The 13,784-nt window shown below is 45.7% G+C and overlaps 1 protein-coding gene across 2 annotated transcripts in view; it reads left to right on the forward strand.

Moving 5' to 3' along the window:
• VOPP1 (VOPP1 WW domain binding protein) overlaps positions 1-13,784 on the forward strand; it is a 41,011-nt gene that overhangs the window by 12,956 nt on the left and 14,271 nt on the right. The gene's annotated exons all lie outside the window — the stretch shown is intronic.

Below are 13,784 nucleotides of genomic sequence, written 5' to 3' on the forward strand. Positions count from 1 at the left end.
CCCGGAGTTGGCGGCTCCATCGTATTAATTTGCTGGCGGTGCTTTTCTTTTAAAGGGCCGTCCATCACAGTGGCCTTCAAAGGCAGCACCGGGAAGGGATAATTGGTTGTGGACTGTTAATACTCCAGATTTCAGTGGAAGAAACGACCCACGGTACCCTTCTGCTTTTAAATTACCCCTTGCCTGGTCAAGCCGCAAGCCGCAGCAGTTAAATTAACTAGAATTTGAGATCAAATAGCTCTCTAACAAAAGGCCTGCGAAGACTGAATATGCTCAAATAATTTACAAAAATAAATGCCTGCAAATGAATCTTGGCTGAGCAAGGCACATGGTGGCTGAGAAAAGAGTAACGTACTCTTGCAGGCACTCACATGGGCAAACAGAAGATCTCTAGCCGGTGAACTCCTGGAGTAAGAGTTGTGGATGTGCTCACAGGTGGATTTAGGCCCAGGCCCTGTGCTGAGCGGGATCTCCCACCAACAGTCTTGTCCCTCCTAACAGGAGAAGATGGAGAGGTCCGGCCTCCCACCACCGCTCATCCCTGCCGTGTTCAGGACTCGGGAAGCTGGCTTCCTCTGGTAGTTGCAGCTCCATCCACCTTGCATGGGTCTTGGGGCCACCCCTTGCCTGACCCTGCTGGGGATGGTAGAGATTCTGGGGATCAAATTAAATCTTCAGCTCTCTTCCCCTTTTGAAAGGCTCGTAAAACGGAAATCTGTAAACTTTGGCACTTAAGATGTGTGTGTGTGGAGTTTTAGATTCACCCCCCATGGCATTTTTAAAGTAAATTTGGGGAGTTCTCTTTTTGGTAGTTGTCTGCCTGGATATAGAGTTATCTGGGAGAAGGGTGGTCTTACACATCCTCCCCCCCCCAAATAAGGGCATGCTGCCACCCTAAACATAGTATTGCCTGTGTCATGAACCAGAACAGATTAGGGCTTCCAGGCTGGACATATATGTCCTTATCTTGTTCTGTAGCTGAGGAAATATTTTGGAATCTTGGCCAGAGGAAACTATTCCAAATTTAAGTCATTCTGTTGCAACCCAGCCCCGCCCCCTGCAGAGAGCATTCCTGTGCTATGAGATCCCCTTAACTGCTATGGTGGACAGTTTTGCGCAGGGGTAGTCAAACTGCGGCCCTCCAGATGCCCACGGACTACAATCTCCATGAGCCCCTGCCATCAAATGCTGGTCAGGGGCTCATGGGAATTGTAGTCCATGGACATCTGGAGGGCTGCAGTTTGACTACCCCTGGTTATGGGGATCTGCGCACATAAAGCAGCATTTAATATTTCTAGGTCCAACATGTCTTGCTTCCATCTTTAACCGTTCCTAGCAGAGCGGATAAAATAATTCGTTAAGGGCCCCGAGGGTGGGCCCTGTCTGTGATGAGGAAGGGTGCCGATAGGCCCCTTCCCCCGGACTGACAATCAGAGGGCCCAATCAGCTGCGCGCCGCCATTACCTGCCCTTGCTGTTGGACTGACTAATCAGGAGGTGAGAAGCGCCTCCCGATCCACCCCCCTTCCTGCTCGCCCGCAGCCGCCCAGCCGCCGCCATTACTTGCCTCGGATCTGACAGGGCAGGTGGCCACCGCGCCACAGTGCCGCGGACTCGTCTCCAGCGACAGCACGGGCCCAAGTAGGCCGCACCGTGGGGGGGGGGGCAGGACAAGCTGGATCCGGCTCATGCGCCACCCTACGCCCGCACCAGCCCCGCCGACTCCCGAGCCCCGCTAGCGCCCGCTGCATTCAGAGTGCATCGGGCATTTACTAGTACGTGAATCACTTTGGTGACAATCGAACCACTCCATGCTATATCCTGTTTGTGCCACAGAATACCCCCGAAGCCAGCTATCCAAGCCCAAATCCAGGCTGGTTAGTTGAAGAAAAGCCATTTCACGTTGGTTTCTCTGTGACGGAAAGAAACCTCTGCTTATCTCCCTGGCAGTCAGTAAAAGTTGGAAAAGATTCTGCGGCTTGTTCTTGTGTCCGCAGGCCAGGCTGGAGGTGTGTGAACAGGAAACACACTGGAGCACGCGAGGAACTCAGTGAGATGTAGACTCGTCTTATGAAACATCAGCCCAGAATGATTGTAGCGGGGAGCAAAATCCTAATCTGTGAGACATTCTGTTTCAGGGAAATGGATTTATTTAAGCTGGCTGAAGCTTCTTAAGGGTTAGGTAGACGGTTATATAGAACAGCCTGATTGCATGAAGTTGTGCTGAGGGTGGGGAATAGTTTTTGTTAATAAGTAAAAGCTCGAGAAGAGCCCTGTGAGATCAGAGCGCTAGCTATCCAGTCTGAGAACTTGTCTCCTATGCTGACCAACCAGTTTGCCATGGAACATAGAGGTTCCCTTTAGTCACCATGGATAGTAACTCCTGGTAGACCTATCCTCCATGAATCGGTCTAATCCCCATGGAAAACTGTCTATGCCTGTGACCATCTTTACATCCTGTGGTAGTGAATGCCGCATTTTAATCACTTGCTGTGTACATGCCCTTAGCCGACAGGGCATTTAATCACTTGCTTTTTGTCCGTGCTGAACCTACTGCCCATCTGCTTCATTGGATGCCCTTGGATGCTTCATTGGATGCTAGTATTTTGGGAGAGGGAGAAGAAGTTCTTGTTGTCAACTCTTTCCACCCTGTGCATAATTTCCTAATCCTCTATCATGTCCCATCCCGCTCCCCAGTCATCTCTTTTCTGAAAAGTCCCAGACTCTTCTGCTTTTCCTCATAGGGGAGGTCCCCTGACCATCTTGGTTGCCCCCCTCTGTATTTTCCCCATCTCTGAAATATTCTTTGGAGATACAAGTACTGCCCCTCACCCAAAGCCTTGGGAAACACAGTATAATGCCTCTAGTGTATTTTGTATATTACAATTCAGAACTAGAACAAAAGAAGAGCCCTGCTGGATCAAACCAGTGGTCCATACAATCCAACATCCTGCTTTGCATAGCTACCAACTAGCCGCCCTACCGGACCTTAGAGAGCTCTAAGAGAACTGACGCAAGGTCAGAAAGCTGGCTTGATGTGAATGGGTGGGGAATCAAACCTGGTTCTTCAGATTAGAGTTAGCTGCCCTTAATCACCATGCGCCATTGACGAGAGGTGGGTCTTAGCCCACAGGGCATTTCTGATCTCCTGTGCATTGGTGCTAGTGATGCATCAGCGCATAACATTTCTTTTAGGAGTAACGTTTATTGAAATGGGATCTCATCTTACGAATGTTGCATTTCATCACTTTGCCGATGAATCCTTACTACCTCCGCGCACGGCAATTAGAGTGATGGTTGTAATTAGGTTGTCAAGCATGCAATTATCCATTTAGCAACAGGATTGGAGCTGATGTAATAGAAGGAGCCTGAAGGAGTCCCCATATTATGTGGATGAGACATTTATTCTGTTTGGAGAAACATCCAAGATGCTAAACGCCTTTCTGTCTTTTCGCTTTCGGGAAACTCTGCTGAGATCAAAGTCTATTTGCATTGGAGGTGTAAAAGTCCTGAAAAATTTGGAGCCATGAGCAAATGTGATTCCCTTTTTTTTGAGAGAGAAAAAATTAATTTGGGGAAAATTCACTAGGAGATGGGGGACCCCGGTTCGAATTTCCACTGTTCTTTGGAATTTGATTGGTTGAGTTGGGCGATTCGCTCCAAAATTGTCATGAGAATAAACCAGACAGAAGGAGAATCCTGGACATTTGGGGAGAAAGGTGAGGCATTAAGTGAAGGAAATTACCCTATATACTCGCATATAAGCCGAGTTTTCAAGCACAGTTGTTAGCACTTAAAAGACCTCGGCTTATATGTGGGTAATTGATTAACAGCCTGCCCCCAGCTAGTCAATCACATTTGCAACCTGAGCTCTTTGCAAGTGAGCTAGTTGCCCCCCAGTTAACATTTGCCTTCTGCAAAGATCTTAAAAACTAAGCTCTTTGCAAGTGAGCTAATTGTTCCCAGAATGCTTACTCTGGCAGCTTGTAGGACATCAATGGTTTGACTGAGGGATTCTGATTTCCCCCCCCCCTTCTTATCCTAATCACTTCTTCCAAACTATTCCTTTGGTTTCTAGGGGTGGGGTGGGTTTTGGGGGTGCTTTGGGATTTACTGTTTCTTCTAGTGTTTCTTTCTTCTTTTATCTGAGGGGCAGCATTGTTTGCCTTTTCTTCTTGGGGTCCTGTTTCTTTTAAAAGTTGATTTTTATAGTTCTTTCTTTCAGTTTTCAGTTTTACAGTTCTTTCTTTCGGTGTTTTGTTCTGGGGGGCACTGTAGCCCCCAGTTTGGTAGCTGGTGTACTTGTTGTAGTAGGTTGCCAACTTTGGGTATTGTTGTTCTGCTCTGGTTTGCTGGCCTGGGGGGGCACTGTTTGGTTCTCCTGCCAGATCTGTTCTCACAGAGCAGTTCTGTCAGTGCTCTCTCAGGGTGTCTGGCATCAAGAGAGGATGGGAAGGCAATTGTAAGCCGCTCTGAGACTCCTGGCTTTTGAACTCTGGTGCTGGAGAAGACTCTTGCGAGTCCCTTGGATTGCAAGGCGAACAAACCGGTCAGTCCTAGAGGAGATCAGCCCTGACTGCTCCTTAGAAGGCCAGATCCTGAAGATGAAACTCAAATACTTTGGCCACCTCATGAGAAGGAAGGACTCCCTGGAGAAGAGCCTAATGCTGGGAGCGATTGAGGGCAAAAGAAGAAGGGGACGACAGAGAGTGAGGTGGCTGGATGGAGTCACTGAAGCAGTCGGTGCAAGCTTAAATGGACTCCGGGGAATGGTAGAGGACAGGAAGGCCTGGAGGATCATTGTCCATGGGGTCGCGATGGGTCGGATACGACTTCGCACATAACAACAACAACAACTGAGACTCCTTAGGCTAGTGAAAAGCGGGGTACAAAAACCAGCAGCTCTTGACTTTTCTGTATTTGTTGAGAGGGAGGCTGGATGGGAAAGCCTGTGATGATTGAGCATGGATTAAGCACTTAGGCCACCCTGTAAATTGACCAGCAGCCTGCTGCATTTCCCACCCTTAGCTTATATGCGAGTCAATACGTTTGCCCAGATTTTGTGGTAAAATTAAGTTCCTTGGCTTATATCCAGGTCGGCTTATATGCGAGTATATACGATAATAGGCTGACGCTGCATGAGGTTACCCAATAATCTTCCATGGCAGAGTGGGGATTTGAATCTGAATCTTCCAGATCCTGCCCTGGATAGCTCAGGCTAGCCCGATCTTGTTCCATCTTGAAAGCTAAGTAGTGTTAGCCCTGGCCAGTATTTGGATGGGAGACCACCAAGGGATACCAGTATTGTGACATTGAGGCAGGCCATGACAAGCCACCTCTGACCACCTCTTGCCTTAAAACTCCCCAATTCTGACTTGATGGTGCTTTTTGCCACCACTAGGATTCCCAGATCCTAGCCCGACACTGTTATCAATATACAACACTAGTCGAGTACTTGTTTTTCTGTACTCACAAAACTGGAGCAGGGCTGTCGTTCCTTTTGCAGCCTGTTGAGAGCCAGTTTGGTGTAGTGGTTAGGAGTGCGGACTTCTAATCTGGCATGCCAGGTTCGATTCTGCGCTCCCTCACATGCAGCCAGCTGGGTGACCTTGGGCTTGCCACAGCACTGATAAAACTGTTCTGACTGGGCAGTGATATCAGGGCTCTCTCAGCCTCACCCACCCCACAGGGTGTCTGTTGTGGGGAGAGGAATGGGAAGGCAACTGTAAGCCACTTTGAGCCTCCTTCGGGTAGGGAAAAGTGGCATATAAGAACCAACTCTTCTTCTTTTCCCTTGTTTATGCTTTTTTTGCTTATTTAAAACAGAATTTGTGTTGTTCCTTTAAAAACACTTTTAAAAAATCAAACCACGGAGACAGAATAGCTTATGTTTGTGTCCTTGTATTTTGGCACGCAGATGCAAAGAACATGTGCAGTTGGAAATCTATTTATTTCCATGCTGCCTTTCCACCCAATTCAGAGTCTCCAAGGAAGCAAAACATTAACACAAAGCAGTAAGGCATTTCAGATGATAAGAGGCATTTAAAATTCTTTTAAAAATCTGAAATATTTAATATTTTAAACAAATTATATATGATATAAAATGCATGCAAGGCTGTCCATGCCAAATTAGCATCAAAAATGAGGTAACGCTGTATGGTGGTGTGCTTTTGCAATAATGAGCATTTTCTTTTCTAAAAAGAATAAGTATTGCAGGTTGCCTCAATATCACAATTACTCGAAAATTCCGTCTTGAACAAGATTAAAAAAAAGAAAAAAATAGACTCCCTAAATGATTCAGATTAAGACACCACTGAAAAGTGCTGTTAATTTGCCCATGGTTCCTTGCAAACATTATGTTTTGCCTTGAAAATAATTAAATGAAAGGGTCTCAGCCAAGGGAGTCTCTTCTCGTAATGGCTGCATTCCCCCTAATAACCGCCTCTGAACACATGCCCTTTGAAGGCCAGATTGTGATTAAACAGATCTCTGAGCAAGAGGTTATTAATATGAAAGCTAAGCGCTCTCTGTTGCCAAGAGACCCTTCTCTTTGGGGAATCAGCAATTACAGTTGCTCTGAAGTGATTTGAAAGCAAAGGAACAGCAAGCAAATGCAGTTTAGTGGATAGCAGTAAAGATTCCTGAGCAGCAAAGGTTCCTGAGTCCTTAAGGTAAAGGTAAAGGTATCCCCTGTGCAAGCACCGGGTCATGTCTGACCCTTGGGGTGACGCCCTCCAGCGTTTTCATGGCAGACTCAATACGGGGTGGTTTGCCAGTGCCTTCCCCAGTCATTACCGTTTACCCCCCAGCAAGCTGGGTCCTCATTTTACCGACCTCGGAAGGATGGAAGGCTGAGTCAACCTTGAGCCGGCTGCTGGGATCGAACTCCCAGCCTCATGGTCAGAGCTTCAGACAGCATGTTGGCTGCCTTACCACCCTGAGCCACAAGAGGCATCACCAAACTACCCCAAGGTAAATACTCGTCCCCAGGAGCTTAACTTTCGATAAGCACTTGGCAAGCATCAAGGAAGGCTTTTGCAGGCATCACGTTGGGGACCCCTGGAGCAGAGATTTTTGCATGTCCTGGCTTTTTGCAACATGCATGCAAGAACAATCAACAATCTCTGTTTTAATCTCTAGTGCAAGCTTTCTCAACCAGGATTTCGTGAAATCCTGGGGTTTCTTGATGGCCCTGGAAGGGTTTCCTGAATGGGTGGGGGTTTATTAATTTTTAAATATATTTTTAAAATGTGTTAACATTTATCAGGTGATACGACCATATATGGTCATGTCGACCTGCCTCCCCCTTCCCAAAATGGCCAATGATGGGCCTGGAGAGGATGGGAAGTGGAGGGGCTTGAGTGGGTTTGTGCGGAACTATGAGCCCAACCATATTCTGCACGGTTGCACCACATCTGGGGTTTCTCAGAGCCAGAAGAATGTTTCAGGGGTTTCTCAATGGTTCAAAAGACGAGAAAGGCTGCTCTATTGCCTTAAGCAGCTTGCTCTATCTATCTATCTATCTATCTATCTATCTATCTATCTATCTATCTATCTATCTATCTATCTATCCATCTATCCATCTATCCATCTATCCATCTATCCATCTATCCATCTATCCATCTATCCATCTATCCATCTATCCATCTATCCATCCATCCATCCATCCATCCATCCATCCATCCATCCATCCACCCACCATCTATCATCTATCTATCTCCATCCATCCATCCATCCATCCATCCATCCATCCATCCATCCATCCATCCATCCATCCATCCATCCATCCAATTTATACCCTGCCCTTCTCTGGAGGCTCAGGTAGACCTACAAAAGGATTAAAACTGGAGATACCTGGAAATGCAGCTGTGTACAGAACAGCAGCCCCTCCCTGAAAGAGGTGATGTGGGATTAGGGGCCGTAACTTTGGCCCCCTTCTGCCTCCAACCAATTTTTGCAGCCTGTTATTCTGACCAAATCATAAATCTTTAGTTCTTCACCTTCAACAACAGGGGAAAAATAATCCCCCCCATGATAAGTGCTGAAAATCTTGTTCTGTTATCTGTCCTAACGGTGAGCTAAAAAAAAAATGCCGATACTGTTTCACTCAATATGTTCCATGCCAGAAATATTCATCTCTGAAAATAGAATATCTGTAAAAATGTTTTTGTGTTTCATGAGCTCTTGTTAAAGAATACCCCTGAGGTTTTATTTGATTTTTGCTTTATTGCTCCTGTACTCACTAATAAGGCTGTGGGTTTGATTTCGTCAACTGGCACGCTGTGTTCAGAAATTTGAAGGCAAGCAAAATTGCATGGTTTCGGTAGGCATACGGCTGCTTCGTGCATTCTCCGCAGTCTTCCAGCGTGTATCATCTCAGAACTGGATTAATCTATTGGCGAGCCTAGCTGGAAGTATTGCTATGGGGGCATTAGCTAAGACTTCCTCTGGATGAAGAGCCAAATGAGCCTGCTTTGTCCTTCCTGGGCTCTCTCCAAACATATGTGCCACCATGCTGGGTCAGATCAGAAGTCCATCTGGTGCCAGCCAGAAGTGTCAACCAGGTGCTCTTGGAGGGCCTACAAGCAGGGCATAGAGGCCAGGTCTCGATGCTCTCCACTGCCTGTGAACGTGGAGATCCAGTTTTGTGGTGCTAGCCACCCCCCCAGGTTTGTCCAGTCCCCTCTGAAAGACAGCTAAAGCAGCAGGCAGCGACCATGTCCTGCAATAGTAACTTTCACAAAGCCTTTGCTCTTCAAGTGATTTCCTTTCGTCTGTCCTGCCTGAACTGCCAGGCAACTTTGATGGTTGCTCCCAAATTCCAGCATTACGACAAGGGGAGAACAAAACGCTACCCATCTTTTTTCACTCCATGCTGACTTTTATAAATGTCTATCACATCCTCCCTTAGTTGTGTTCTCTGAACTTAAAAAAGACACCTGCTCTTTGGCCTTTTCTTGTAGGGAAGACACTTCTGCCCCCTGATCTCTTTCACTGCCCTTTCCGACACATTTGCCACCACTACAGGAAATGCTTGCTTTCTTTCTTTCTTTCTTTCTTTCTTTCTTTCTTTCTTTCTTTCTTTCTTTCTTTCTTTCTTTCTTTCTTTCTTTCTTTCTTTCTTTCTTTCTTTCTTTCTTGACTCAGTGTTGGGAATCACACTTGATATCAAGCCGTTTACCTACCTCAGCCTTTCTCAACTATTTTACCATTCAGAAACCCCTGAAACCTTTGAGAAAACCCAGAAGTGGTGCAATCATGCAGAAGATGGTTGGGAAGCAAAGGTGTGTAGACATCCACCTGGGGCCCCTTCCAGGCCCATCATTGACCATTTCGGGAGGACGGTTCGACATGACAATATATGGTCATATCATCCAATAAATGTTTAACAATTTATAAAATATATATATATAAATCAACCAGGAAACCCTTCCAGGGCCATCAAGAAACCCCAAGGCTGCCAAACCCTGGTTGAGAAAGGTCTATACAAGAGTGTTATGATATTGGACATTGTATGCATGAATGCATGAAGGTGCCTTATACTGAGCAGGACTGCATGGGCCACTGGCCTGACCCAACACAGCTTCTCTTAGATTCTTATGAGTTTTGAATAAGACTGAGCTGCTAAGCACCTTCACTAACTCTCCCCAAAGGTTACTGCTTTTGCATGGGCACGTGGGGGTCCCGGCACAAAGGCTTGGGTAGCGTGCATCAGCAGAAGGCTCCCATGAGAAGCCTCATGCTCTTCGAGGGTCTTTGGAGACAGCCAACCATCCCAGGGCTTCCCAGGTTTCTTTGGTGTTTGGGGTTGCTGTCCCTGGTCCTGAACCTGTGCTGAATCTGGTCCTGAATCAATTGCCTTAAGGTGCCCTTCTGTGGAGCCAGAAGAAATTAGCGTAATTGGGAGGGAGCTGGACATAGGTGGGATTTCTTAATCACTCCCGTCAGGAGCAACATGAGGTGTGTGCCGAGAGTTGTGTTGTTGCATGGCGTGCCGCCTTATGTCATGACAACTAACAGAGGTATCGCAGTGGTCCTTGGAAAGCGCTCTGTCGGCTTCGAAGCTAATTGTGGGCTGTGCTTGGCTACAATAGGTATGTTCGGCTTAAACGAAAACAGCAGCCAGGAAAAAGCACACTGTGTCTCTCTGTGTCTCCCTTCACTTTTTGAACATCTGCTGATTAACGTGAGGATTACCTGCTTAGAAGCCAGTCACTTTCCAGCTTTTTCCTGGAGGAGTGGGGGGTGGCATTATGCGTAATTGCAGTGGCGTTGCTCGGGGACACAGATGCATTCAGATTATTGCCCATGTAATAGGAGAGATGATTCATGCTTTCTAACATAAAATTGCGTTTCAGAGCTGTTAATGCACCACTTACGGAATAGGTTAATTGCCCCAAATACGATGTAATGTATTCTAATGGGATCTTGTCCACTGTTAACCCACGTGGATTCCTCGTGAATCAGAATAATTAACGTTAGTATTTTGAAGATCCAAGGAGAGATTAAGATAGACTGGCTGGCTGCCTTGGGACTCTGTTGTCACCCACAATAGAGCAATATGTTCCAAGCAAGCAAACAGTTATGACACTGTGAGCGACTTTTGAGACAACGAGACAGATATCCCCTGCACTGTAGTGTAAAAACAAAGCTCCACCTCATTAATTTTTTTCCATTTATGTATTTAGTTTAGTTAAAATACATGCATGTCACCTGGTATCTGGTCTCCAAGGTCCTGGGTAGAGGACTTTCCCATTACCCTACTGCCTGGGTCTTTTAGTTGGAGATACCAGGGATTGAACCTGGGACCTTCTGAACTCAAAGCGGTCGTTCCCAGTCCCTAAATGGAGCAATGATCTGACTGTATAATATACAACAAAGGATACACACACGCAATCAATGAAAAAATCCTATCTGTGTATAAAAGTGTCTAGTATTAGAAGAAGAAGAAGAAGAAGAAGAAGAAGAAGAAGAAGAAGAAGAAGAAGAAGAAGAAGAGTTGGTTCTTATATGCCGCTTTTCCGTACCCGAAGGAGGCTCAAAGTGGCTTACAGTCGCCTTCCCATTCCTCTCCCCACAACAGACACCCTGTGGGGTGGGTGAGGCTGAGAGAGCCCTGATATCACTGCTCAGTCAGAACAGTTTTATCAGTGCCGTGGCGAGCCCAAGGTCACCCAGCTGGTTGCATGTGGGGGAGTGCAGAATCGAACCTGGCATGCCAGATTAGAAGTCCGCACAACTAACCACTACACCAAACTGGTGTAACGAAACAAAGTGATCTAGCAGCTTGTCACCAGACTACAAATGGAGGCTGCCACTGAAGAATATCAAAGCTGAAGTTAATGAAATAAAGCATAGCCAAGCTGACTACTGTACGAAGAACTTTTCTTCAAGACACCTCTGACTCTGTATACAACACTGACTTCTATTTACACGTATATCTTTGGCTGAAGCAAAATTTCCCATTCCCCTTCTTCCTCTCTGGCCTCCAAAACAAATATGGAATCCCTCCAATCTTTGCCTTGACTGTGATGTTTCTGGACCTGGGGGCATTGGAGAGATGCCCCACACTTGAAAACAAGGGGAAACGTAATTGCCTGGTGGACCGCCTTGGAGGTCATCACAGAAAATCGATCTCTTTCAAGCTCACTGGAGTGATTCTGGGAACTGGGGCCAGTTAAGTTTTTGGAACTCCTACCGAGAATAAATGTCAAACTGCAGGCTGCCAGAGGTGTGCCATTTTCTTAGAGGTAAATTAATCATGGGGTGGATATATCTACGTCCAGAGGGGCTTAACCTTTGAATCTTGGTGTCAGGAGGCAACATCTAGGGAAGGGCTTGGCTTCTATGCAGTGTTGTTGGACCTTCAGTGGAACTGGTTGACCACTGGGTGAGGCCGGATGCTGAACTAGATGTTCCACTAGCTATCGAGGGGGGGAGGTGAGTGGTGTGGCTGTAGTCTGGTACCTTTCGTCCCTGGAGTTCACAAGAAACTTCACCAGACACAGGAAAAGCACTTCCTAGTCCAGTTCACCCCCTGGGTGACTCCCGGATAAGACAATATGGATAAGGATAAGGAATATGATGTGTAATCCCGCCTCCCCCAGTGAGAAATAAATTCCCAGCCACTGTTCACAATCCACATTTTGAGATGGAGGGATTGCCATTTTGCCATCTCGAAGATGCCAGCCACAGTTACTGGCAAGACGTTAGGGACCAAAACAATCAGACCACTTTGGTCACACAGCTTAGAAAACCCACAAAAGCAAGTTGACTCTGGGCATAAAATCCTTTTACAATTCATCAGTTCATCTCACGTCTCTGTACCTGAAAAGAACACCAGGGAAGTAGAAGAATGAAAATTCTTCTCAGCAGTTTACAAGATGATCAAGATATGTCAGTAAAGATTCCCTATCACTGTAGCTACTCTAGGGCACAGATTAAGATCAGAAAACTTGTGGGCAATAGGGAGCATTTTGGAGAAAATCTGAATTATATTCGCTCCTGCCAGAAAATAGGGTTACCTGGATCTAATGGTTCTGCCTACCTGCACCCCTAATAAAAAATAGTTCTTGCTATCTTAAAATTGGTTCAAATCCATGCACTCCCAATTAGAACTGCAGCCATTCAGAACGCAACATGAGGCTTATGGTAGTTATGTTTCACTGAGTGGCAGAGGGAAGAAAATGAACATGATGAGTATCATCATGAATGGAAGCCTCCTCTGTAGAAAAGGGAATAAACTCCAGCTGTCTATAGTGATGTGAAAGCCTGGGGGAGATTTGGAAAAATTCGGAATACTGAAAAACCCTTTTTATTCCCCCTCCCCCTTTTTTTTTTTGAATGAGTCACATATGTTAAATCAGCTTGGGATACAGCAGTCTGCCATTCTCTTTCGTATTGGATCTGCTTACACTTTTACTTTCAGAAGACTGAATTTGTTTCTCCTTTGAAATTCCTGTATATGGCTATAAATATGCCCAGGAATATGCCAAAGTTCTGGAAGATGCATTTGATGTTGTCAAGACAGCAACATAAGGCTAAAGTTTGATAGGAAAAGTTGCAGCTATTTCGGTGTTTCCTGAAAAAACATAGCCCCAATTTCAGGAAAATTTAACTCTTTAGTTCCAGGCATCTGAGAACACTGCAAGACCAAGTAGTAGATATATGAGACCAAGGGAAGCAGAGAACATCTGGAGGAGGGCAAATGAGACATGACAAGGGGGGATGTGATGTCTGGAGAGCCAGCGTGGTGGCAGACTTCCATCTACCATACCTGGTGTCATGTGGCAGCATTTTGTAGTACAAAATGATGACTTGTTTTAGTGGCTTCTTGTTTTTATATTGATACTCTCATGATTTGAGTTAGAAAATGCCTTAAGTGAATCTCCAAGGGGGCAGCATACATACGAAGAAATACAAAGCCTCCAAAAGTTGCTTCTGATCATAATTGATTTTATTTCTAGAGGCTGTATTTAGGCTGATGTTTGAGGGATTTGAGATAAAGTTGTAGCACATTGGGGGAGAGGATGGTTCTTATACACCTTTGTGACCTGATAGCTGCATTAGATCTCATGAGAAATTTGGGGTATAAACCCGTCAAAATTTTAAAGGAATAATATAATGATAACTTGTGGTTCTTTGTTTGCTTTCCTTGACATTTGGTTGTTCCACCCTAATCACTTATGAATGACAGAACTTATTTCCCTTTGAATTTTCTCAAGAGATTATTAAATGATTGATTGATTGATTTTCTAGACCGCCCCTCCCTACGAATGGGCTTGG

The sequence above is a fragment of the Paroedura picta genome, chromosome 11 (genome assembly GCF_049243985.1).
Source record: "Paroedura picta isolate Pp20150507F chromosome 11, Ppicta_v3.0, whole genome shotgun sequence".
NCBI classification, from domain to species: domain Eukaryota; kingdom Metazoa; phylum Chordata; class Lepidosauria; order Squamata; family Gekkonidae; genus Paroedura; species Paroedura picta.